Source organism: Dendrobates tinctorius, unplaced genomic scaffold, assembly GCF_039654945.1.
Source record: "Dendrobates tinctorius isolate UK_male_01 unplaced genomic scaffold, ASM3965494v1 ptg000043l, whole genome shotgun sequence".
Lineage (NCBI taxonomy): Eukaryota > Metazoa > Chordata > Amphibia > Anura > Dendrobatidae > Dendrobates > Dendrobates tinctorius.
Window position 1 is genome coordinate 38,016,375 of NW_027361711.1, and position 26,385 is coordinate 38,042,759.

A 26,385-nucleotide genomic window follows, 5' to 3' on the forward strand; every position below is an offset into this window, starting at 1 on the left:
GGACAAGCACGGAATGTAGGAGTAAAAGGGAACACAGAGGACGTGGGTTAGAGGAAGAATCCTGCCTAGAAGTTCTAAGTGCAAGGCCGGGGCCAGGTCCCCGAGGTTGTACGAACGCTAATGGTTCTGCAGCAGACACTGGTGGAGTAGTGGGCTGTAAATGCACTACTCCCATCTACGACTTGAGGGCACAACAGCAATAAGGATAGAGAGCCGGGACTTAGGAGTAGAGAGTCCCCGAAGCAGGCTACAGCTGTGTGACATGCAAGTAGAGTTCTTGGGAACATCTGTCAGGAGGAACTCCAGTGTAACAGGGTAGTGGAGATTGATATAGAAGAGTTAATGGTTTGCTTTTATATCCCTTTAAATGCCTTTAAGACTTCAATTGCCTTTTGCCTTATTATTGCTAGAATTATTCTTATGTAGACTAGTAGTCTCTGTCTTCAAGGAAACTATACTTGTTATCATATTTGTTCTCAACAACGTGTTCTGGGTATATTGTAAACAAGGTACGTACGACCCTGAGGTGATGGTGGGGGCCAAATGAGCTCCAGAGTCACATATTGTTGTAAATGGTATAAAAACATGTCTTATATTTCATTACGTCAGATAAAGTGATTTAGCCACGACCAGTGTGTGTGTCACTTTGTCTCCAAGCACTTGTGAACTGAAGGGCGAGAAACCTCATCAATCCGGCCTCACTGGTGATCTGGAAAGATCTGACGCTTGGTCAGAACAAAAACAGCTACGACAGTTTGGCGCCCAACGGGGACCGTGGAAACCAGTCTATTTGGAAACCGTATGTGGGAGCTTCCTGGGAGGTTGAAAATGCAGAATCCAGGCTGCAGCAGGTGAGAACATTTATTCTTACATTGATTCTGCATCTGCAACCTCTCTAAGGATGTCCACATACCTCTGGGTAAGACTGTAACAGCACGGTTCAAAGGAACCCACATCACCAGTGAGGGGTGAGTATGTCTGTATGAGAGTTGAATAATAGAGTAATAAGATAATAATTGTCATCTGTATTATCTGTTAAACTGTTCTGGCAATATACTAATATACTAACTGGTTGTGTACTGTGTAGCACAGAGTCTGGGATAGACTCTGTGCAGTTGCTGTTGTTTTGGATTGGCAGTAAATCATATGAGGCTGTATTTTGTATAAGACTGTGGGTTTTTGGTTGCTCTGGTTTTCAATGTTTCTTGTTGTTTAAGAAGTTGGCTTTGGTGTTCTCGGAGTGTCAGTGGACACTGCTGTAGGTTAAAGTGTCAATCAAATCCAAAGTGCAAGATAGGCAGGCTGTGTGAATCCTTGTATGTATGTCTATGAGAACCTCTGAATAAGATGAGAGATGAGTAATTGAGAAAAAAAAAAAAAAAAAAATCCCGTGAATGAGCACGTATAAATGAATCATCACACATCATTTTTGTGTCAAGAGATTTGTTACCTTTCTAGTTGTGGTGGAATCCCGGACAGATGCGTTATAGATATTTCAAATCTACATCTGAGACTGAATGAATTGAGTAATGATATAGCTTGTTATATGTGGCATTACATTGTAAAGTTTCCTGAATGCATTTGGCCATAAAAGGGGCAAGACTCAGTTAATCTCATTATACAGTCATCTGCTCTTACAGTGAAATCCCGTGATTTTGAGTTTCTTTGTAGAAATTGATTTTGATAACTCTAAAGAGCTACAGAATTCAGTGAAGAACGCTGCATTCTGATGGGAGGGGGGAATGATACCGCTGCGCAGTTTTTCTTCTCCCTTCGCTCTTATCTCTGCTGAGTGTGAGCTGTGCTCAAAATTCTCTGTAATTCTATCCAAAAAGTACGCGCTGAAAGATCTGTGCATTTTAAAGCAACAGTACTTAATTGAAGTTGGAAGTTAAAAGTAAAATATGGTGCCTAATTTAGAAGGAAATTGCAAGTGATTGATGGTCATTGTAAGTGATTGTTTGGTCATTAATGTGTTTGAACCTGCTTCTAGTTGTGTGATTGATTTGTATAGCAAATTGTGTATCAACAGAGGAGGTAGCCGACTGTACGGCTGATAAAGTGGGTTAGAGTCCTATCACACCTGGGACTTCTTACTTTAGTCAGCAGGTTTTATTGTTGTGGGTGAGAGGCGAGGGTGAGGAGCCCTCTGGATATACCTTGGCAGGCTCACTCTGACTTGCTAAGTGTGGCCTGTAAGACAGAGGTCCAGGCACACTGGGAGGGCATTTCAGAAGAAAGGTGAGCTGTCTAAGGTTGAAATAGCCTTCCCACAACAATCCATGGAGCTGGGCTGGAAGGATGCAGGCCTGATCCTATTCTAGCCAGCTGATCTAGCGGGTGAGAGGCAGAGAGCCTTCCCGCTACATCCTGTAGGTCTACCGGGTGAGAGGCAAGGAGCCTTCCCGCTACACCTTGGCAGGCTCTCTCTGACTTGCTAAGTGTGGCCTGTAAGACAGAAGTCCAGGCACACTGGGAGGGCATTTCAGAAGAAAAGTGAGCTGTCGGCAGAAAAAGGTTGAAGCCATGGCAACTTTTTCTGTGTACCGTCGGTGCCCCCAATGAGATCCAAGAGAGCTATGCAAATTGAAAAAGACAGAGAAGAAAGGAAGCAGTAATACAGGTTGGACCAATTTTAAAAAAAAAAAAAAAGGCAAAAATACCAGAGTGTGAATGTTTGGATGTACAAAAAGGCACAGACAAGGGAAGAAAATAGCAAGTGAATAAATGATGCTTGAGAATGAATGTGCAGCAGTGTGGAAGGTGTATTATGAATGTTTTGATTGACAAAGAGTAACCAGAGACTCAGACAAAACAGATGGACTTGTAAACACTGTGATCAGACTCAGACAAACCCAGACTGAATAGCTACTTGTGTGACCTGTGCTACTGACCTAAGTGAGTTGCGCTAAATCCTGTCCAGACAAGATCATATGTAGTGACATAAGAAGCTGACATAATAGAGTGGGTAGTGGGGACATTGACCTTTGAGGAGTAAGCTGACAGTAGACATCAGACGACCAACCCCATCAGTGCGACTAGAATAAGAAAGATGCAGGTGTATTATCCCTGGAGCCCCTCTGACCAGCTAGCTTTGTTGAAACAGTTGCCTGACCCTGAAGACCAACCATTCCCATTTTACAGACACATACAGGAAATACAGCAGACATATAAGTGTACCTGGGCAGACCTAGAGAGGTTGGTGAGTTTAAAGGCAGGTGACGGACTAGGACATATAATTAAGACACACACAGATGTGACAAAGAATCAGGCTTGGGGCATGGATGATAAATCTGCACGGTCTGGGGAGACATACTGTGAGTCACTAAGACAATGGGCTACAGTGGAACAATCAGAGCAGTCTGTACTCCTGATTAACGTGACACAGCAAAGAGGAGAGAGTGTAGAGATGTACTTTGGACGGTTACAGCTGAAATGGGCAGACATGGGGTACATTTGCATAAACCCACTTGATGTTAGAATACTGGTGAATGCATTCATTGACGGTATGAGCAAAGACTTACGAGACACAGTACAGACAGCCAGACCTGAATGGAGACATGTAGATCCGAAAGACCTCCTTAAGGTAGCTAAAGAAATAGAGCAAACAAGGACAATAAGACGACCTGTCATGTATGCTGGAGCACAAGGAAAACAGTGGAGACGTAGTAAGGTACCAAGGGACCTAGAAACAGTGAGGTGCTGGAATTGTGGTACTTACAAAACTTATTGTTAGTGACAATACCCCTATGAATTTACTGGGAGCAGATGTGCTGAGTGCGATCCCGGCCACCATACAGTACTCTCCTGAGGGTATTACAGTCACAAGTCCCCTCTCAGATAAACATTTGTGTAAGATTGCGGCAATGGTGTATATGACAAAAGCGGTGAAACTAACACCTGACACCAAAATGCCTGAGGATGAGGAAATGGGACAGGTGCCAGACACTGTTTGGGCAAGGGGGAAAACGGATGTGGGTCGGTTGCCCATTCCCCCTGTCATGATTGAATTGTTTTAAGCAATACCCCTTGAGCCTAGCCAAATCAATTACCCCGAGCAGAGATATTAGAGAGTATGTTAAGGCAGGGGTTCTGGTGCAAAGAAACCCCCCCTTTGGACTGCAAAGATCTTCCCCCTGTGACACCACTTTGTATCCCATTAGGAAAAAAAGAAAAAAAAAAAAGGAACTCAAGGGTTTGCTGACACTTACAGAAAGGTTCATGACTTAAGGGCTATTGATGATACAGTGAGTGTGACCTCAATCGTCCCTAACACACACACACAATACTGTCACAGATCCCAGTAATGTCAAAATGTTTCACAGTCATTGATTTAGCAGGTGCATTTTTCTCTGTACCCCTGCACACAGACTGTCAGTATCTTTCTCCTTTACTCATAGAGGTGAACAATATTGTTGGACAGTCCACCCACAAAAGGGGGAAAGAAACCCCCTGCCATCTATTCAGCAGCGATGGCAGGGATCCTTGAGTAGTGGCAATCACCTCATCCGCTGATTGTACTATTACAGTACGTGGATGACCCTAAGGGTTGCAAGGTCTCACGTGACAAATTACAGTATTACAAACAAAAGGTGACATTTGTTGGGACATTATATTGCCGAAGGTACCAGACACCTGACAGGAAACAGGCAATTCAAAATCTCCCTCTACCCAGGTCACATCAGCATCTATGCACTTTCCTAGGTTTAGTGACCTACAGTAGGCCTTGGATAAGGTCCGCTTTACAAATATTCCAACCACTTTATGACTGCTTGTCATTAGACCCGGGACCTCACACAAAATTGATTGTGTCTGTGCGGTAGGAGCAGCTGCACTACTACTAGGAAAGGCATGTGAGAGCACACTGACGTTTCTTTTGACAATCTATTCCCCACATGACATCCATGCCATACTCCTACAAGTTCAACCAAAACATCTGTCTATGGCCAGACAGCTCCGACTTGAGTGTGCTCTACTAATTCCTGAGTATGTCACCCCTCAAAAGATGTAACGTTCTGAATCCAGCCACCCTCCTGCCTGTGGATTCAGAAAAGGGGGAATTGGTGACCGTATTAGCAAGTGAGGAAGGATACTTTGACATGACGCATGAACATGTCTGCATAGAACTGATGAGTCAGGAGACAGTTGGGTTTGCACACATTCATGAAAAACCTGTTCCTAATGCAGATTTTGAGTTTTTTTCATGTAGATGGCCCCAGATACCACCAGGATGGACGATTCTACACTGGATATGCAGTAGTATCCTCACATGAGGTAATCCGAGCGGAACCACTCTCTCCTCACATGTCGGCGCAGGAGGCAGAGTTGAAGGCACTCACTGAGGCGTGTAGAGCCGCTGCAGGTAAAGTCGCTAATATTTTCACAGATTCGAAGACCATTAAAAATGAAGAGCTGGTGAAACAATTGATGGAGGCATTGATGTTACCAGTCCAGGTTGGCATTGTCAAGGTAAAAGCACACACAAAGGTGACTCCGTGGAGGTAGAGGGCAATAGAAGGGCGAACGAGGCTGCTAAAATAGCACAAGGCGGCCTAGAGAGCAGTGGACGGTGGCGGGGAGTCAGCGTATTCCAGCCACATTGGGTCTAGATGTCCTGAAATCCCTCCAGTAAAAGGCTGCCCAAACAGAGAAGGTACACCGGGGGAGACTGGGAGCTGAGCTGAACTCAAATGGAGTATGGGAGAATAAGGATAAAATGTGCCCACCAAAGTCCCTGTTCCCAATCATGGCGCAAGCAGCTCATGGCCCCACTCACACCTCAAAAAGTCACATGTGTGCCATGGTAGATGCCTTCTGGATCGCTCCTGGTTTCAGTTACGTAGCCGCGAAACTTGTACAATCATGCCTCATCTGTGCACAGCACAACCCAGGTAAAACAGTAAAAGTTTCCTAAGAAAGCGACACCTAGGCCTCTCTACCCGTTTCAGAGACGGCAGATTGACGACATACAGCTACCAAGGTAGGAGTGTATGCAAATATCCCAGTATGTGTAGATCTCTTCTCTGGTTGGCCGGAAGCCTATCCGGTAGAACGTGCAAATGCTAAAATGACTACAGACAAACTGATGAAAGAACTGATCTGCAGGTATGGTGTCCCAGAAACCACAGAAACAGATAGGGGTGCACACTTCACGGGAGAAATAATGAGGGAAGTCATGCAGGCCCTAGGTGTACAGCAAGCATTTCATACACCATATAGGCCACAAGGTAGTGGGAAAGTGGAAAGACTAAATGGGACACAAACTGAAAATTCAAAAGGCCATGGCAGACACAGGAAAGAGCTGGGTGGAGTGCTTGCCTCTTGCACTCTTTTCAGTCAGACACACTCCAAATAGAAACACAGGCTTGTCTCCTTCTGAAGTCCTGTTGGTAGTGCACCAAAGACTGGTCTGTACTTCCCACAGGTGCTACAAATGCAACACGGTGCTATGACAGCCTACTTCCAGGCCTTGCAGAAAAGATTTAATGTGGTGCATAAACATGTGTTCTCATACATTCCAGATCCTAATGCCAGTGCAGATGTGCATCAGCTGAATCCAGGTGATTGGGTGGTTATACGAGAGACACGTGAGAAGGATCCGGGACCCACGATTTGACGGCCCCTTCCAAGTCCAGCTGACCACATCCACTTCAGTAAAACTTGAGGGAAAGTCCACCTGGATCCACGCCTTTCACTGCAAGAAGGTCCTGTCAACAGCAGAATGACTGTACTCCTCATCACCTTGCTGGCAGTGACAGGGTTACTGCACTCTACAGAGACACAGGATAAAGTCTTAAATGCTGACTGGGACAACAAACTCATTCGGCATCATGCTCTTCTCATAAAGGACATGGAAGGACAGAAACCGAAAGACTGTTGGATCTGTACACACAGCCCTGTATCTGCGAGGACTATGCCGTACTTGGCCTTACCTCTGGAGCCATGGGAGGTATTAACCCCACACTGCATATACAATGGGACTTGGACTCAATCTAGGTTTTGGGGAAAAGATGTGCCCCGTGATATATCTGCCTCATTGGCTATAGTCGAATGGGCCGCTAATCCCTGGTTTCAGTTTAATATAACGCGGCCTAAAGGTACAAATGTGGTGGCGGGAATATGATTCAGATGTCGGAAATATGGTCGCCAGGAGGAGGACTGAAATCCCTCACTCAGACCCTATTCCCAATGATGGACGGTGGTTCAGTCTTCAACACACTGGAGCAGACACCTGTGGTGAGGACAATAATTACACTCATGATCAAACACAGGTTAAAAAGACGATGTACCAGGATGGTATTGAAGGCTGTAGAGCATCTACGGGTAAAATAATAAGGAAAGAAAGGGGTAAATGTACATCTGGTATAAGGGGAAAACCAATGAATAATACTTGGTGTGCCCATAAGCCTGCAGTAGGTCAGGACTTTTGAGTTTATACCAATGTATACAGACCCCTGGTCACGTTTGTGTTCTCCCTGAAGGAGTATTCTTGGTTTGCGGACATCGTGCCTACAGGTGGGTGAGCCCAGACATAAGAGGGGTCTGCACTCTTGCTAAACTGACACCAGCCACTTTCATAGTTCCTCATAGTAAAATAGACACAGCAGCAGTCCCAATTCACACTTTGTATAGAAGGGCTGCAGACAATACGCCCCAGCCAAATGGTAGGCCGCATCTAGTAGAGATGGGGATAACAAAATATTCAGTAGTATGCTAATATACCCCTTCATAACACAAATGTGGGATAAATTAGTGGAAGCTACCGACTACCTGGACGATCAGATTTTCCAGATTCTTGAAGTTCTAAATGAGACTAATACAATACAGAGACAATTAATCATAGTTACTAACCAACATACTATAGTACTAGATTACCTGACAGCAAAAGAAGGAGGAATGTGTCAGATAATGGGTCCCACCTGTTGTAATTTTATAGACCCTGCTTGCAATCTCCAGATCAGGGCCGGTATAGACAAAACAGGTGAACGTAGAGACCAATGGTTAAAGCAACACAGTGCAAACAGAGACTCCTGGTGAGGTAACACATTCTCTTTCCTAAATCCTGCAAATTGGTTTAATGGCTTAGCAGGATGGATTTTTGGCATTTTGCAGACTTGTATGCAAATTTTGTTGTTTTGCTTATTGTTTTATGTAGCCGTAAAAGCGCTAATATATGTATTACTTAAGCTACTGAATAATGTATGTGTGGAAAAAAAATCTAAGGCTGAACCTTCTGTTGTGTATCATAGACCCCAGGTAGCCATTGCTGATGGGGTAGGTGAGTGTCCACACTGAGGGTGGATGGGCGAAGCAGGTAGGAAGCCCCCTTATGGGTACTAGACCCATGAGAGAGTAGCTCCTTTGTGGACATCACCTGACCCTGTGGCAAAGGTTATACCATTTACAAAAGGGGGAAATTGATATAGAAGAGTTAATGGTTTGCTTTTATATCCCTTTAAATGCCTTTAAGACTTCAATTGCCTTTTGCCTTATTATTGCTAGAATTATTCTTATGTAGACTAGTAGTCTCTGTCTTCAAGGAAACTATACTTGTTATCATATTTGTTCTCAACAACGTGTTCTGGGTATATTGTAAACAAGGTACGTACGACCCTGAGGTGATGGTGGGGGCCAAATGAGCTCCAGAGTCACATATTGTTGTAAATGGTATAAAAACATGTCTTATATTTCATTACGTCAGATAAAGTGATTTAGCCACGACCAGTGTGTGTGTCACTTTGTCTCCAAGCGCTTGTGAACTGAAGGGCGAGAAACCTCATCAATCCGGCCTCACTGGTGATCTGGAAAGATCTGACGCTTGGTCAGAACAAAAACAGCTACGACAAGATCTTCACAATTAAAGGTGCTATAGAGGAGACGTTCAGGAAAGGCACATAAGTTGGCAGAGTGTGGAAGGGAGCTTTCCATCTTGCCTGGAGGTTGACTGAGTCCCTGACCCGGAGAACACGGCACAGAAGCGGGCACTACAGACTGTGAGTAAAGCTTTGGAACTACATGCCCTGGTGTCCTCTATTCCTTCCTGCGTCCATCTGCCTGACACTGCTACATCCCCTGCGCCAGACACTACATCACCTAAGTGTCTCCACATCTATACTGCTCTGGGACAACAGCACTGCCTGTGGAGGGCTATACCATCATTGCTGCACCACACCATCTGTCCTGGAGGATCTGCATGTAGCGTCGGCTTAACGCCTCCCTTGCCGAACACCACAGGTGGCGTCACAAACTATTCATCTAACTACATTTCATTATTCACAACTTCTAATTTCTTGGGCGCCCAGGGCCACGGTCCGGGTTACCGCTGCTGTGACACGTCCCACTGACACCGGCCCGGTACCGAGTACCCCACAGCCCTGGGAGGGCAACCCAACTTGGCGTCACCAACAGGATGACGAGACCCGATGCCATCGGGTTCTGTGCGGCCGGGATTTGTTGGACTTAAATCTTGTGACAATGTGCAGAAGACCCAGTTTGATAGACTGTGAAATGAACATTAAAAATGGCCGTTGGCGTGGAGAAGAAGGGGGTGAAGAGATGGGAGGTCCTAGGAAAAGACCGCGAAGAGTCTTGGGCCTCCCCTGCCTGAATTACTATGTAACAGCAACATGGCCCCCCCCGAGGGGTTCGTATACTGGCTTGGTATGGAGGAGCTGGAAGAAGACACTGCACCCAGAAGGAGGGGCAGAAGCCAGTGGCAAGAAAGGGGCCGAGAGAGGAGGGAGAAGAACGCCAGAACGCCATGATGAAAAGAGAAGAGAAGACAGAAAAACGGGGGGAGGAGAAGTCACTCACCCCCAGGCCGCCCCTGCGAAGGCTGCGACCGCTGATACATCCTCTGCAGCGGCTACCACCACCTTACAACCGATATTGCCATTCAGTGAGTCCCGTCCAGAGGAGATATATGAGGGCTCTGGAGCAGAACGGAGGGCATTGACCGCGTCTCCGTCTGGGCCGGGCGCTGTTGCACCAGCCTCCACCGATGACCCCGGCCGAGGCCGACCTTGCCCCTGCCCGGATTCAACTGCGGCCCATCCCATCATCAACTCTGAGAGTTGCGGCTGCCACTGTCCACTACCCGGTGCCGGGACCGGAACCTCGCCTGGAGGCACAAGGTACGATCACCGCCCCCGACCTGACCTTAGTCTTGGGAACGGAACCCACAGATAGGAATGGCCCAATTGACCTCCGCCGGCAGCCTCAGGCTGCAGTGCTGCCAGCCGAGGTCCCGATGGACACCAAAGTCTGACCCCGAGGAACCAGTGACAACGCCGGCTGAGTCTCCAACGGCAGCAGAAGAGCCATCGGAGGTGGCGGATATGCCGTCCCCGCAGGCAGTAGACATTTCTATGGCCCTTTCAATTACCCCGACCAGTCCCTATCTCTCCCTGTAGGAGGCAGAGTATATGCGACTATCAAGTAACCAGCAGGATGAAGACACCCAAAGTATTTCATCTGGTAGCAGTACCCCAGCAACAGCTTCCAGAACCCCAGGAGGGGACCAGCACTAAAATTTGCACTAACTCTCGTGACCCAGGAGGGTTTATTTGCACCGTTGTGCCTCTTGTTTTATTTTTGACCATCATGGTTAGCTTTTGCTTTCCCAGTGTTGCCCTGTGTTGTTGGCAGCCTTCATATTGAACTAGCGATCATGAACTTGGAGTGATCCAAAAACTTTTATTTGTAAATAGTTGCACCTCTTTAGGTGCCCTCTCTTGGTTTTACATATGGACACATTGCGAAGATTAAGTCTACCTCATTGGAGCATGACTCCAATCAAAGGGCACTGCAAGAGATCCCGGCTGGGAGCGGTGTCCAGCACTTACAAGAATTATTGTTGAAAGTTTTAACGTGAAGTATTTCATAATGTGTCTTATAATAGCTTTTATATAGAATTAGGAATGTTTTGATACAGAGATGAGAGATTTGAATAAAGAATTGAAAAAGTATATGATGAACCAGGCATCACGGTTGTCACTTGAGAGAAGGTAGAAAATGTGCACTAGAGAGAGAAAAGAAATGTGTACTAGAGATGGAAAGATGAAGAATACTGAAGTGATAGTGAGTAACAGATAATAGCACTTTGAATTAAGTATGGTATGGAAAAATTGCACTTTTTGACTTTTAGGTAGTTAATCAATAACTGTTTGCAACGTTCAAGAGCGAGTGCCTCTCATATTGGAAAGTTTAGTATAAGAAAAGTTTATTCAGCATTGCAAAAATTTGTATGTTCCTGTGCTGTCAACTTTGCTTACCTTGAAGCCCGCGGATGTGCTGTGTTTAACGGGGGGGGTATGTGGTGCCCCTGAAGCTCAGTCGCCACAGAGGTACTGCACCTTCTACTAAGGACCATCCAGGTAAGTTGGAGGCTCCTGACCACACTCCAACACTCGCACCCCACACAATAGAGTAGTTCAGCACAACCACATTGCGGCTCTTTGCTTAGAGAGAGGCAGAGCACCTTTGGTGGTTTCCTGCTTGGAACACTAGACGTGCTGGGAGGTGGGTGTAGTTCAGAATATATATATGAGTGGGATGGTTTAGGATGACAAGTCAGTCTGACAGGAGGTCAGTGAGGAAGGAAGCCACTCGGGAGGAGTGGGGATCCCTGGAAGAAGGGATGGAAGAAGTGCTGCAGCTGCCTCAGTGACCTGAGCCAGCTGGCACGGGAAAGGAAAGAAAAGAAGGAGAAGGACGTTGACCTGAAGCCTGAGCTTCCATAGAAGGGAAAGGACAAGCACGGAACGTAGGAGTAAAAGGGAACACAGAGGACGTGGGTTAGAGGAAGAACCCTGCCTAGAAGTTCTAAGCGAAAGGCCGGCTCCCGGTCCCCGAGGTTGTACGAACGCTAATGGTTCTGCAGCAGACACCAGTGGAGTAGTGGGCTGTAAATGCACTACTCCCATCTAAGACTTGAGGGTGTGGCGCCCCTGAGGCTTCAGTCGCCATAGAGGTACTGCACCTTCTCCTAAGGTGTAGTGCCCCACCATCCAGGTAAGGTGGGAACGCCTGACCACGCTCCACACCTGCATTCCACACACAGGATAGTTCAGTGGGGCCACCTAACAGCTTCAGGCTGGGGGTTAGCAGAGCACCCCTCGTAGAACCCTGCTTCGTAACATGAGATGTGCTGGGAGGTGGGTGGAGTGAGATGATATAAAAGAGTGGGAAGAGTGAGAGTTATGGAGGAGTTGGTTGGTTAGTTGGAGAGAGAAGAGAGAAGATGGGTGTCTGAAGGACATGCTGCAGCAGGTCCCAGTGATCTGGGCTGCTGGCACGAGAAAGACAGAAAAAGAGATTGATAAGATTGATAACCTAACCTTCCATAAGAGAGATAGAACAGATCGGAATGAAGGAGAATAGAAGGACGATGGGAAGCAGGTTGAAGAAAGATAGAGAACCCTTCCAGTCCAGAGAGCACAAAGGCGGCGTTCGGTCCCCAAGGTTGATTGGATCTTTATGTCCGGCAACAGACACCGGAGGAGTAGTGATCCGCTAACGCCTTGCTCCCATCATAGACTTGGGACACAACAGCAACTGAATAGAGAGCCGGGACGCAGTGAGGAGTCCCCGAAGCAGGCTACAGCTGTCTGTCATACAAGTAAAGACTAGGAACACCTAGAGAGAGGCATTCCAGGGTAACCAAGTGCTGGAGTGCTTCGCACCTAAAGGCGCATTGGACGAGTCGTTCAGTAAGGTACATGTTGGCGGAGTGTGGAAGGGAGAATCCTATCCTGCCTGGAGGTTGGCTGGAGCCCTGACCTGGAGAACACAGTACGGAGGCAGGCAGTGGAGTGAACTGCAAACAGTGAGTAAAGCTTTGGAACCGCATACTCGGGTGTCCTCCAATTATTCCCGCACCACTACACCTGGGTACCAGCCTCCATACCATTCTGCGCCTCTCCTCATCCATTGCACCTACACTGCCCTGGGACTACAGCTCCACCTGTGGGGAGCTACACCATCTTTGCTGCACCACACCATCAGTCCCGGCGGATCTGCATGCAGCGTTGGCTCAACATCTTACTTGCCAAACACCACGGGTGGCGTCACGAACTATTCTAATAAACTTTAACACCATTAACATCACCGCCATTGATATTGGGCGCCCAGGGCCACGGACCGGGTCACCGCTGCTGTGACACATTCCCACCTTGACACTGGCCCGGTACCGAGTACCCCGCTGCCCTGGGTGTGCGAGGGCGACCCAATTTTGGCGTCACGAACAGGATGACGAGACCCGATGCCATCGGGTTCTGTGTGCCTTGGATTTACAACTTTTGAAAATGTGCAGAAGACCAAATTAAATAGACTGTAAAATGGACATTAGAAATGGCCACTGGTGCGGAGAAGAAGGGCGTGAAGAGATGGGAAGTCCTAAGAAAAGACCGCAAAGAGTCTTGGGCCATCCCTGCCTGAATTACTATGTGACCGATGCATGGCCCACCCCCCCAAGGGGTTCGTATACTGGCTTGGTATGGAGGCGCTGGAAGAAGACGCCGCCCCCAGAAGGAGGGGCAGATGAAGCCTCTGGCGAGCAGAAGGGCGGAGCAAGGAGAACGCCAGAATGCCATCATGAAAGCAGATGAGAAGACAGAAGAACAGGGAGGGGAGAAGTCACTCGCCCCTAGGCCGCCTACGCGGAGGTTGCGACCGCTGATTCATCCTCAGCTGCGTCTGCCACCGCCTCACAACAGATATTGTCATTGGGGGAGCCCCGTCCGGAGGAGATACATGAAGGCTCTGGAACAGAATGGAGGACCGGGACCGTGTCTCTGCCTGGATCGGGCGCGGTGGCACCGGCCTCCACCGTCAACCCCAGCTGAGACCGGCCTGGTCCCGGCACGGATCCAACTGCGGCCTACTCCACCAGTCACTCCGGGAGTTGCGGCTGCTGCCATCTACCACCAGGAACCGGAGCCGGAACCGCGGCTGGAAACGCCAGGTATGATCGCTACCCCCGGTCTGACCCTGGTTTTGGGAGCGGAACCCACAGATAGGAACGGGCCCACTGACCTTCGCCGACGATCCCCGGCTGCAGTGCCTATAGGGGAGATGATCAAGTTGTTCCTGGCTGGCGGCCTCGGGCTGCGGCACCATCTCCTGAACTTCCTATGGAACTGGAGGGACCCATATCCCCGCAGACAGTAGAAATATCCATGGCCCTTTCCCTGGGCCCCACCAGTCCCTATCCCTCTGTATGGGAGATTGAGTATATGCGGCTAGCAAGTAGCCAACGGGACGAAGATACCACCTCTGAGAACAGTTCCAGTTCAGCTACCAGAACCCCAGGAGGGGACCACAATTGAAATAATTTACTAAATCTTGTTACCCAGGAGGGTTTGTTGCACCAGTTGTGCCTTTGCCTTTTTGTTCATCATGTTGCCCAGTTTTGATTGGCAGCGTTGTTTTTGAAATGGAACTGTGGAGATCATAGACACTGATTAATCCAAAAACTTTTATTGTAAATAGTTGCACCTCCTTAGGTGCCCTTTCTTGGTTTTACATATAAAGACACTTTGCGAAGATAATGTTTTTGCATGGACACTTTTCGAGGAATGATGTCTACCTCAAGGGACACAGCAAGAAAGCCTGGCTGGGAGAAATGTTCAGCACCTTTGTGTCACGCTGCTGCCACCGCAGCCTCCGCCAATACCTTCTCTTCTGCCGCAGTCTGCCCACTCTCTGGCGGCCTCCACACCGCGGTCCCGGCTGCCTCGGCCTTCTCCGCGCTCCTCCTTTCCCCGTCTCTCGTTCCCGGCGCCCGCTCCTGCCCAGTCTCCTGTGTCCCGTCAGGCGCGCGCCCCGGTCCAGCTTCCTGTTCCTCGGCGGGCGCGCGCGCACACTGTGGTCAGCAGCACGCACGCTCTCTACCCCTCCTGAGGCCACACGCTCTCCTCACCTTGCGCTGGGAGGGGTCATGACCCGGAAGTCCCTGCCACGACTCCCTATATCAGGCCGCCTCTTCCTGCTGGCGGTGCCTGATTATCACTTGTGCCCTGCTAAGTGATTCTGGCCCTTGTCTCTGTGTGCACCCCCGTTGCCTCCCTGCCTGTAGCTTACCTGTCTTCTCCACTGTCCTCTCTCCTAGGATCTGGAAGTCTGAGCTCGTGCTCCGGTCTGTCCTGGTCCCCTGGCTGAGTTCTCCAGTTCGAGCCTGCTTCCCTCCGTCTCGCCTGTGTTCCTGACCTGTCCGCCATCTGTATTCCTGTTTCTGGGGAGGTCCACCGCCAGCATCTCTGGCCCCTTGCCAGCTCTCCTGTATTCTCTCTGGGTACCAGCTGCCGTGGTGATAGTTACCCGCGGGGCCTGCCCCAAACACTCCCTGTATAGGGGGTGGTCCACCTGGCCAGCTCGCCCGTGGGAGGTTCGTTGCCACGGTCCAGCGGGTCCACTCCAGGAGATCTACCTAAGTCTCAAATCACAGAATAATCAGGCCATGGATCCCGCTGGTACCCCGACCCAGAAGGAACTTTTGTTCCTCCGAGAAAATCAGGCGAGGATCATGTCATTCCTCAAATCTATGGAGTCCCGTCTTTCCTCTTTGCAAGCCTCCGATCCAGGGACTGCCTCTCAGATCTCCAGCCTCCAGCAGGAGCTTGCCCAGCAGCGCGACACCCAGGCCCACATTCTGAATTACATGGCCTCGGTGGATAAACCCCTACTAGCTCTCCAGACCGCTGCTGCTGCCCCTGTTCAGGCGGCAGTTCATTAGCCAATGCCAGCTGCATTTTGAGTTGACGCCCCTGCAGTATCCTACCGACCGGGCCAAGGTGGCCTTTGTGGTATCCCATTTGGAGGGTGAGACGCTGGCTTGGGTAAATCCCTTGTGGGAACGTGACGACCCGTTAGTCTCCCAGCTTGCGACCTTCTTAGAGACCTTTCGTAGAGTCTTCGATGAGCCCGGTCGCCTGGTCTCAGCCACCGAGTCCTTATTTAACCTCCGCCAGGGTGCTCTCTCTGTGGGGCAGTATGCCATCCAGTTCCGTACAGTGTCCTCCGAGCTTGGATGGAACAACGAGGCCCTAGTGGGGGCTTTTTGGCGCGGCTTGTCGGCTCGAATCAAAGACGAGTTGGCTGGGAGAGACACACCCACGTCTTTGGAGGACCTCATCTCTCTGGCAACGCGAATTGATCTGCGTTTCCAGGAGCGCTCCCGCGAAGCCGCCAGGGAGAGAAGGCCTTCTCGTTTTTCCCCTTCTCCACGCAGTCCTCCTCGCCCATGACCTACCACCGTGGCATCAGCTTTGGAGCCCATGCAAGTGGACTGACTCAGACCAGCGGAGCTGCGTTGCCAGGAGAGACTTACACATGGTCTTTGTCTCTATTGTGGCAGCGCCTCCCATCTTCTGCGTTCCTGTCCAGTGAGGCCGGGAAACGCCTCAGCCTAGGACAGGTAAGAGAGGCCTCCCTAGGTGTCTGTGATACCTCTCTACCCTTGACCCTCTCTGTTTTGTTTGTCCTGGGATCCAAACGTTTTTCTGAGGTGGCCTATATTGACTCAGGGGCTGCAGGGAACTTCATCCAACTCGAGGCGGTAAAAAGATTGCAGATACCTGTCAGGTCCTTGGAGGTTCCCCAGCAGTTAGCTTCAGTCGACCGTGTTCCCCTGCGCGAGACCGTCACTTTGATCACCGAAGAGGTGGAGTTACAGATCGGGGTCCTGCACCGTGAGAAGATAGCCTTCTTCGTGCTGCCGTCACTGTCCCACACCTTGCTTCTGGGTCTTCCATGGTTGAGGATACACAAACCCGTCTTGGATTGGCGCTCTGGAGACATTCTTCGTTGGGGTCGTTTCTGCCAGACTAAATGTCTTCTTCTGGTACAACCTCTCATGACTTCGCTACCTGCCTTGGGTCCAGCGGATCTGCCCCCGGCCTACTGGGCCTTTGCTGACGTCTTTGACAAAAAGGAGGCAGAGACTCTTCCACCGCACTGGCCATATGATTGCCCGATCGAGTTTGTTCCAGGTTCAACTCCGCCCCAGGGGCGAATCTATCCTTTGAGTCCGCTCGAATCCCAAGCCATGACTGAGTACGTTCAGGAGAATTTGGCCAGGGGCTTTATCCGGAAGTCATCTTCACCTGCCGGAGCAGGTTTCTTTTTTGTCAAGAAGAAGGATGGGTCCCTTTGCCCGTGTATCGACTATCGGGGTCTTAATGAAATCACTATCAAGAACAAATAACCCCCTACCTCTCATCCCCGAGTTATTCGACCGTCTGCGAGGGGCGCGAATCTTTACCAAACTGGATCTCCGTGGAGCCTACAATCTCATCCGTATTCGCTCTGGAGATGAATGGATTACTGCTTTTAACACCAGGGATGGGCACTAAGAGTATCTCGTCATGCCATTCGGTTTGTGCAACGCCCCCGCAGTCTTTCAGGAATTTGTAAATGACATTTTCCGATACCTTCTGTACTCCTGTGTGGTCGTATATCTGGATGATATCCTCGTCTTCTCTCCCGATCTGCCCGCCCACAGGAGAGATGTCCGTCGAGTACTGTTACGCCTAAGGGAGAATCGCCTATATGCTAAGCTGGAGAAATGCGCCTTTGAACAGTCCACCCTTCCATTCCTAGGATACGTCATCTCCGACTCAGGCTTATGCATGGACCCGGAGAAAGTATCTGCCGTGCTTAACTGGCCGCGTCCCCATGGGGTAAAAGCCATTCAGCGATTTCTTGGCTTCGCAAATTACTACCGGCAGTTCATTCCTCATTTTTCCTCTTTGACTGGTCCTATCTCCTCTTTGATCCGTAAGGGAGCTAACCCGCACGCCTGGTCCCCTGAAGCCGAGAACGCCTTCTTGTCTCTGAAACACGCATTCGCCACGGCACCCGTGCTCCATCGCCCAGAAGCCAATAAACCTTTCATCCTCGAGGTGGATGCTTCCGCAACTGGGGCCGGAGCAGTTCTGTCTCAAAAATCTCCCTCTGGTAGACTTGTTACGTGCGGTTTCTTTTCCAAGTCCTTCTCCACTTCGGAGCGAAACTATTCCATCGGAGACCGGGAACTGCTTGCCATCAAATTAGCTCTGGAGGAATGGAGGTACTTATTAGAGGGAGCCCTACATCCATTTACAATCTACACGGACCATAAAAATCTGGCTTACCTTCAATCGGCACAGACTCAATCCTCGGCAGGCCAGGTGGTCTCTGTTCTTCGGCCGATTCGATTTTGATCTGCACTTTCGTCCCGGCAACAAGAACCTCAAGGCTGACGCTTTGTCCAGGTCCTTCCTTTCTGCAGATTTGGAGGAGGAACCCACACATATCTCGATCCCTCCAGGCTCATCACGGTGGCACCTCTCTCTCTCGTCTCGCCGCCACGTGGTAAGACTTTCGTGGCAGAGAAGGACCGAAGACAGATCCTACACTGGGGGCATGCTTCCAAACTTGCTGGTCATGTCGGCCTTAAAAAAACACTTGTCCTTGTCTCCCGCTACTACTGGTGGCCGACTCTTCCCCTGGATATCCGAGATTTTGTCGCTTCCTGTCCGTCCTGTGCTAAAACCATGGTGCCTAGGCAGTTGCCTTCCGGTCTTCTGCATCCGCTTCCAGTTCCATTGTCCCCTTGGCAACACATTGCCATGGATTTCATTACCGATCTACCCAGGTCTGCAGATTGTACCGTCGTCCTTGTGGTGGTAGACAGATTCTCTAAGATGGCACATTTCATCTCTCTCCCCGGGTTACCTTCAGCAGGAGACTTGGCAAAAGTTTTCGTTCACCACATCTTCCATCTCCATGGACTACCCCAACATATTGTTTTTGACAGAGGAGTCCAATTTACCTCTCGATTTTGGAGAGCCCTATGCAAGTCGATGGATGTCACACTTGACTTCTCCTCATCTTACCATCCACAGTCCAATGGTCAAGCGGAGCCGACTAACCAGAATTTGGTGAACTATCTCCGGCACTTTTCTAATGCCCACCAGGACGACTGGTCAGACTTACTCCCGTGGGCAGAGTTCACCTATAATAACCACGTCAGCGAGTCTTCTGGCAAATCTCCTTTTTTTGTTGTCTACGGGCAGCATCCGGGTGTACCTCTACCGGTTCCCTCTGCCTCGGGTGTACTGGCGGCTGATCTGTCCGGGGATTTCTCCAGGATCTGGCAGGAGACAAAGGCCGCTCTCGAGTTAGCACGCGACAAGGTAAAGAGACACGCAGACAAAAGGCGCCTGGATTCCCTGCCATATCACCCTGGTGATAAAGTTTGGCTGTCCTCCAAGTTCATTCGTCTCAAGATCCCTTCACATAAACTGGGTCCCTGCTATATTGGACCCTTTGAGGTATTGGCTCGTATTAACGACGTCTCCTACAAACTGCGACTTCCCGCCTCACTCCGCATCCCCAGTGCTTTTCATGTCTCCCTTCTAAAACCGGTCATCCTCAATCGCTTCCAAACCTCTGCCACTCAGTCGCCGCCGCCTGTCTCCGCTGACAATGAGTTTGAGGTTAAAGACATTTTGACCATGAAGAAGCGAAGGGGGAGGACCTTTTTTCTGGTCGATTGGAAGGGCTTTGGTCCTGAGGAGAGGTCATGGGAGCCTCGGGAGAATATTCGGGCTCCTCGAATTTTGGCTAAGTTTTTTCCACTCTGCGGAGGGGGGTGCGTAGGGAGGGGGGGGTACTGTCACGCTGCTGCCGCCGCAGCCCCCACCGATACCTTCTCTTCTGCCGGCAGTCTGCCCACTATCTGGCGGCCTCCACGCCGCGGTCCCGGCTGCCTCGGCCTTCTGCGCGCTCCTCCTTTCCCCGTCTCTTGTTCCCGGCACTCGCTCCTGCCTCGTCTCCTGTGTCCCGTCGGGCGCGCGCCCCGGTTCAGCTTCCTGTTCCTCGGCGGGCGTGCGCGCACACACTGTGGTCAGGAGCACGCGTGCTCTCTACCCCTCCTGAGGCTACGCACTCTCCTCACCTTGCGCTGGGAGGGGTCATGACCCGGAAGTCCCTGCCATGACTCCCTATATCAGGTGGCCTCTTCCTGCTGGCGGTGATTCTGGCCCTTGTCTCTGTATGCACCCCCGTTGCCTCCCTGCCTGTAGCTTACCCGTCTTCTCCACTGTCCTCTCTCCTAGGATCTGGAAGTCTGAGCTCGTGCTCCGGTCTGTCCTGGTCCCCTGGCTGAGTTCTCCAGTTCGTGCCTGCTTCCCTTCGTATCGCCTGTGTTCCTGACCTGTCCGCCATCCGTATTCTTGTTTCTGGGGAGGTCCTCCGCCAGCATCTCTGGCCCCTTGCCAGCTCTCCTGTATTCTCTCTGGGTACCAGCTGCCGTGGTGATAGTTACCCGCGGGCCTGCCCCAAACACTCCCTGTATAGGGGGTGGTCCACCTGGCCAGCTCGCCCGTGGGAGATTCGTTGCCATCGTCCAGCGGGTCCACTCCAGGAGATCTACCTAAGTCTCACATCACACTTTGCAAGAATCTTTGATTGTTTTATGATAACCTATTTGATAATGTTGTGTCTTGTGGAAAGTAAATGTCTTTTATAGAATATTTGATACAGGGAATTAGAAAAGTTTTGAGATAGAATGTGAGAATTGAATAAAGACTGAAGAATTGAAAGTGACAGGTGACAGGCCAAGTACAGATAGTCAGTGTCTTGCATCCAGTAGAAAGAGAGAGAAAGAATAATTGCACTTTGAACTATGAATTGCACTTAAGTAAATTTTTGATACTAAGATAGGAAGTTAAGCTGTTTGTAATGTTTAAGAAATGTGCCTCCTACATTAGGAAGATTAGATAAGTATTGTTGAATAGCATTTAAAAATTTTTGTGTGTTCCTGTATTGTACCTTTTGTTGTCTTACAACCCGCGGACGTGCTGTGTTAAACGGGGGGGATGTGGCGCCCCTGAGGCTTCAGTCGCCAAAGAGGTACTGCACCTTCTCTAAGGTGTAGTGCCCCACCATCCAGGTAAGGTGGGAACTCCTGACCTCCACACCTGCATTCCACACACAGGATAGTTCAATGGGGCCACCTAACAGCTTCAGGCTGGGGGTTAGCAGAGCACCCCTCGTGGAACCCTGCTTCATAACACGAGATGTGTTGGGAGGCGGGTGGAGTGAGATGATATAAAAGAGTGGGAAGAGTGAGAGTTAGGGAGGAGTTGGTTGGTTAGTTGGAGAGAGAAGAGAGAAGATGGGTGTCTGAAGGACGTGCTGCAGCAGGTCCCAGTGATCTGGGCTGCTGGCACGAGAAAAACAGAGAAAGAGATTGATAACCTAACCTTCCATAAGACAGATAGAACAGATCGGAACGAAGGAGAATAGAAGGACAGTGGGAAGCTGGTTGAAGAAAGATAGAGAACCCTTCCAGTCCAGAGAGCGCAAAGGCCGGGGCCCGGTCCCCGAGGTTGATTGGATCTTTATGTCCAGCAACAGACACCGGAGGAGTAGTGATCCACTAACACCTTGCTTCCATCATAGACTTGGGACACTGTTATGAATGAGTCACCGTAGGAGGCAAAAATAGAAATGCTAGCTAAGTCCAGAAAACCAGAGAAGTTGGCAGCTATCGGATTGCAGACCCCTGAACCTATCAACACAACTAGCAGTAGCCGTGGGGGGTTCCTACAATGCCCTAGACCCCATGATCACAGCCGGAGGACTATAAAGCCTAAAGACAGAAAGGGAAATCTAAACTGCCCCAGAGCAGACCCCAAAGCATAAGGCAGCCCCCAACATATAATGACGGTGAAGCAAGAAGAAAGAACACTAAGGCTGTGTGCACACGATGTATTTTTTTAAGCGTTTCTGCAGCGTTTGAGCCGGCTCAGATGCTGCAGAAACGCTTAAAAGATGCATCAAATTAATTAGCATGCATTTTTGGCTTTTTGTGCCAATGCATGCGTTTTTAACCGCTCAGGAATCGCTTAGCGGCTAAAAACGCAGCATGCTCATTAATTTCCGCATTGCTGAGCGTTTTTAGCCATCCCCAATGATCCCAGAAATTGCGTGTCAAAAAAAGCGTCAAAAACGCGTCAAAATCGCGTCAAAAATCGCGCAAAAAACGCGCGATTTCTGGGAAGGGGATCCTTTTCCTGAGCGTTTAAAAATGCTAGCGTGGGCACATAGCCTAACACAGACAGAAAGATAGACTGAGCAAAGACGGGGCCCAAGCTAACTAGATAGGAAAGGACAGGAAGGCTGCTGTCTGCAATCCGTGAAAAACCCTATGAAAATAAGAGCCAACAAACTGACAGTGAAAAAGGCCCTGAAGACGCTAGGCTTCAAAAAGCTATGTCAGTACTCAGGAATATTCTGAAGACAGAGCAACCGGCAAAAGGAGATTCAGCTCACCCCAGCAGGGAATGGCAGAATCCAGAAAAGCAAGGCAAACAAAAACAAACACAATTGCTAACAGGCAAAGCAGAAAACTTAGCTTTAGAGGAGCAGGAATCAGACTGGTCTCCTAGAAGTCCACAGAGAAATCACCCGCAGGGCAGAAGGGCGTCGGCAGCCTTATATCCAGTCCGTGACTCCACTCAGCCAGTCATCATCATCAGGCTCAGGTGCCTGATAATCAGACTCATTACCTTCCTTTACCAGAATAGGGAGTTCACCAGACCTCAGTGACGAAGGGGAAAATGAACTCACAACAGGACACAACAGCAACTGAATAGAGAGCCGGGACGCAGTGAGGAGTCCCCGAAGCAGGCTACAGCTGTCTGTCATACAAGCAAAGACTAGGAACACCTAGAGAGAGGCATTCCAGGGTAACTAAGTACTGGAGTGCTTCGCACCTAAAGGCGCATTGGAGGAGTCATTCAGTAAGGTACGTGTTGGTGGAGTGTGGAAGGGAGAATCCTATCCTGCCTGGAGGTTGGCTGGAGCCCTGACCTGGAGAACACAGTACGGAGGCAGGCAGTGGAGTGAACTGCAAACAGTGAGTAAAGCTTTGGAACCACATACTCGGGTGTCCTCCAGTTATTCCCGCACCACTACACCTGGGTACCAGCCTCCATACCATTCTGCGCCTCTCCTCATCCATTGCACCTACACTGCCCTGGGACTACAGCTCCACCTGTGGGGAGCTACACCATCTTTGCTGCACCACACCATCAGTCCCAGCGGATCTGCATGCAGCGTTGGCTCAACATCTTACTTGCCAAACACCACGGGTGGCATCACGAACTATTCTAATAAACTTTAACACCATTAACATTACCGCCATTGATATTGGGCACCCAGGGCCACGGACTGGGTCACCAATGATGTGACACATTCCCACCTTGACACTGGCCCGGTACCGAGTACCCCGCTGCCCTTGGTGTGCGAGGGCGACCAAAGGACACAACAGCAATACAGATAGAGAGCCGGGACTTAGGAGTAGAGAGTCCACGAAGCAGGCTACAGCTGTCTGCCGTGCAAGTAGAGTTCTTGGGAACATCTGTCAGGAGGAACTCCAGTGTAACACGGTACTGGAGATCTTCACACGTAAAGGCGCTTTAGAGGAGACCTTCAGGAAAGGCATATAAGTTGGCGGAGTGTAGAAGGGAGCTTTCCATCTTGCCTGGAGGTTGACTGAGTCCCTGACCCAAAGGACACGGCACAGAAGCGGGCACTACAGACTGTGAGTAAAGCTTTGGAAGTACATGCCCTGGTGTCCTCCATTCCTTCCTGCATCCGTCTGCCTGACACTGCTACATCCCCTGTGCCAGACAATACATCACCTAAGTGTCTCCACATCTACACCGCCCTGGGACAACAGCCCTGCCTGTGGAGGGCTATATCATCATTGCTGCACCACGCCATCTGTCCTGGAGGATCTGCATGCAGTGTTGGCTTAACACCTCCCTTGCCGAACACCACAGGTGGCGTCACGAACTATTCATCTAACTACATTACACTATTCACATCTTCCTATTACTTGGGCGACCAGAGCCACGGTCTGGGTCACCACTGCTGTGACACGTCCCACTGACACCGGCCCGGTACCGAGTACCCCACGGCCCTGGGAGGGCGACCCACTCCCATATCTCTCTAGTAAGCTTGATTCTGCTCCCATAGCTCTGTAGTAGTCTCGGTTCTGCTCCTATAGCTTTGTATTAAGCTTGGTTCTGCTCCCTTATCTTTGTAGTAAGATCGGTTTTGCTCCCATATCTCAGTTCCCTTATCTACGTAGTAATAACATAGTGACATAGTTTTGAAGGCTGAAGGAAGAACTTATGTCCATCTAGTTCAGCCTATTTTTAGTGCAGCTGTTCTGCATTGTTGATCCTGGGGAAGGCAAAAAACCCACAGAGTAGAAGCCAATTTTCTCCATAGGGAAAAAATTCCTTCCCCTAAGCTGGGTCAATCATCTACCTATAATATTATGTTATTCATAACCTTGTATACTGTTACTCACAAGAAAAGCATCCATTCCTTTCTTAAATTCATTCAATGAGTTGGCCATCACCACTTCCTCAGGAAGAGAATTCCAGAGCCTCACTGCTCTTACCGTGAAGAACCCTCTTCTATGCTGGTGCAGAAATTGTCTTTCCTCCAAACGAAGAGAATGCCCCCTTGTTCTTGTCACAGTCCTTAGTACAAACAGTTCATTGGAGAGATCTCTGTATTGCCCTCTGATATACTTGTACATATATATTAGGTCTTCCCTAAGTCTTCTCTTTTCTAGAGTAAATAGACCTAATTTTGATAACCTTTCTGGGTATTGTAGTGAACCAACTCCATTTATCATTTTAGTAGCCCGCCTTTGAACTCTTTCTAGTTCAGTAATGTCTTTCTTGAGCACCGACGTCCAAAATAGCACACAATACTCCAAGTGTGGTCTGACGAGAGATTTGTACAGAGGGAGAATTATGTTTTCATCTCGTGTCCCCAGACCTCTTCTAATGCATCCCATGACCCTATTTGCTTTGCTGGCAGCTGCCTGACACTGGGCACTCCAATTTAGCTTCTTATTGACTAAGATGCCTAAGTCTTTTTCCATGTCTGATTTCCCCAGCAGTTTCCCATTTAGTAAGTAATTATAGCATCTGTTTCTCCTTCCCATGTGCATAACCTTACACTTATCTGTGTTAAACCTCATTTGCCATTTTTCAGCTCAATTCTCCAATTTACTCAAATCTGTCTGTAGTTGCAAACTGTCCTCCTTTGTGTTAACTACCTTACATAATTTTGTATCATCTGCAAATACTGATATTTTACTGTGTAAGCCATCCACTAGATCATTAATAAATATATTAAATAGTAGGGGGCCCAATACAGAACCCTGTGGTACCCCACTAGTAACCCTGGCCCAATCTGAGTATGCCCCATTAATAACCACTCTTTGTTTTCTATCACTAAGCCAGCCAGCTTAATCTTGGTTCCATTTGTGTCTGTGTAGTCAGCTTTCTTATAATAATATTGCTTATTATAATATGTATTCGCTGTGTAGTGGTGATGGTAGTGGACATTGTGTAGCCATATTTTAAAGTAGCATGTTGATAATATTGGTCTTTGCATTGTGTATTTTTGGTTAGCAACATTGGTATACTGTAATTATGTATGTATAGATGATATTTTAAATGGCTTAGGGGAGTTATATGGGGAAATATGCACTTTGGGGCTTGGGCCCCTGATCTTATAGGACTCTAGCAATGCTCCTGGTTTATAGTATGAGGTGTGTATGTGGTGTGTATATAGTATGGTGTGTGTGTGTGTATATAATATGCTATGCATTATTTTTCAACTGGCTAAAATGGTACCGAACCCCTTTTTTCTTTTATATAATACTAGCTGAAGAGCCCGGCGCTGCCCGGGCATAGTAACTAACTGTGGTTAGTTATAGCAAATTATAATTATCCTCCATCCCATAGTCTTGTGCCCATACACCCATCATACATATCCACGATCCCATAGGCCCGTGCCCATATACCCATCATACATATCCTCCATCCCACAGTCGAGTGCCCATATACCCATCACACATCCTCCATCCCATAGTCCCATGCCCATATACCTATCACACAACCTCCATCCCATAGTCCCATGCCCATATACCCATCACACAACCTCCATCCCATAGTCCCATGCCCATATGCCCATCATACATATTCACCATCCCATAGTAGAGTGCCCATAAACCCATCACACATCCTTCATATCATAGTCCCATGCCCATATACCCATCATACATATCCTCCATCCCATAGTCCCGTGCCCATATACCCATCATACATATCCGCCATCCCATAGTCCCGTGCCCATATACCCGTCATACATATCCTCCATCCCATAGTCCAATGCCCATATACCAATCACACATCCTCCATCCCATAGTCCCTTGCCCATATACCCGTCATACATATCCTCCATCCCATAGTTCAGTGCCCATATACCCATCACACATCCTCCATCTCATACTCAACCATTATG

The 26,385-nt window shown here is 49.1% G+C and overlaps 1 long non-coding RNA gene across 1 annotated transcript; it reads left to right on the forward strand.

Annotated features, from left to right (window-relative positions):
* The first annotated feature begins 705 nt into the window (after positions 1-705).
* On the forward strand, positions 706-8,721 carry LOC141088991 (uncharacterized). The gene is made up of 2 exons (XR_012232120.1): positions 706-968; positions 6,522-8,721. It is a non-coding gene; the product is annotated as an uncharacterized lncRNA (long non-coding RNA).
* Positions 8,722-26,385: the final 17,664 nt, after the last annotated feature.